The sequence below is a fragment of the Ciona intestinalis genome, unplaced genomic scaffold (assembly GCF_000224145.3).
Source record: "Ciona intestinalis unplaced genomic scaffold, KH HT001217.1, whole genome shotgun sequence".
NCBI classification, from domain to species: Eukaryota; Metazoa; Chordata; class Ascidiacea; order Phlebobranchia; family Cionidae; genus Ciona; species Ciona intestinalis.
The window spans coordinates 720-2,124 of NW_004191538.1; the positions used below are offsets into that span (position 1 = coordinate 720).

Below are 1,405 nucleotides of genomic sequence, written 5' to 3' on the forward strand. Positions count from 1 at the left end.
ATTGATTTTCTTTATTTTTTCAAAAAATGGGGGACTGAATAGTTCAACTTAGGTGCCAGTGAAAATATTTTCGTTATCCGCCAACCATTAACCTATAACCAATGACCCCTAACCCTAACTACCAACCTCTAACGCTTTCCACTAGCTTAAGAGGTAACGTACTGAAGGAGTGTTCACTAGTCAACTAGTGCTAACCTGAGTCCGTATATAAACAGGTGCTAATTTCATAATGATGTCCACCATCAAAAAAGTAATCCCATAAATTATTAGTTCTCATAGACATTGCCATTGGCAAAAATTATGAAACATACGCGACGACAATCTATGATTTATAGCGCCGTCTCGCGGACAAAGTTATCACAATAGCTGCACGGATTTTTCAATTTTATTTACAGTAGCCTAATGAGAAAAGACCAACATACAAAACATTGACGCATGTGCTGACGTAACAACTTTTTTAGAACGCTTGAAGATATAGGAGCTATATAGTTAATAGCTTGATGGTCGTAGTCTCTGCTTCTGAATGACGTAGCTGGCTACCGTCGAAACTTTAAAAGACACGCAATAACAGTTAGAGCTGGTACGCGGTGACGATCAAAGGGTTTCTTGGAGCAAAAAAAAAGTTATTTAAACACTTAAGTTATAATTCGACGGTGTGTTTAAGATGTATAAATATACTATGGGTGTCTGGTGTGTAAAAAGACATAATACATGTTAAAACTCTGACATGCTCTATAGATACACGGCGTATAACTCGCGTATGAAAAGGCAGCCATTCAACACATTTTTTGTACATTATTTACGTTATAAATTTAAGGTCAAGTTTTATCCGCAGGAGTGTCAAAACATTTCGGTAAATTCTCACAAAGAATCTGTAACGTCTGCGTCTGAATTTGCTCGTAAAACATTTCAAACGTAATTAGATGATAGTTTGGCATTTAGACCTGTTTTGTCAAGATCCATTTTCTGACATTTGTAGAAAATGAAGCCTTAAAACAAACCGGCGTAACCAATTATGCTGTTGTTTCTATGAGACATAATATAAATTTTACAACCTGCGTTGACAAACTCTTGTCGTATGGAAGACGAATTGTCCATACACTAAATCTTTCGTTTATAAACGAAAAAGAAATTATAAAGATGCGAAAAATTAAAGAAAGATTGTTTATAATCTATTTTGAAATCTTGGCTCTGAAAACATTGTTACTGCTTTGGTTCAGATATACCAAAACAATATAAAACACAACTGCCTAAAAAATTGCTTCATTGCTGTTAAAATTGGTTATTAAAGTTAAAACACAAAATGGACTGAAATTTCAGTTTTTGATATTTCGCTGTTCGGTTGGTAAACTGCCGGACAGGGTTACCGGTTGTTTTAGTTTAAAAACTAACCGTAATCCTGACT

At 34.9% G+C, this 1,405-nt stretch overlaps 2 non-coding genes across 2 annotated transcripts; both read right to left on the reverse strand.

The window, feature by feature from the left end:
- Positions 1–946: 946 nt before the first annotated feature.
- mir4072 (microRNA 4072) lies at positions 947–1,000 on the reverse strand. Its single transcript, NR_034465.1, has one exon. It is a non-coding gene; the product is annotated as a microRNA 4072 (primary transcript).
- Positions 1,001–1,354: 354 nt separating this feature from the next.
- mir4064 (microRNA 4064) lies at positions 1,355–1,405 on the reverse strand. Its single transcript, NR_034457.1, has one exon. It is a non-coding gene; the product is annotated as a microRNA 4064 (primary transcript).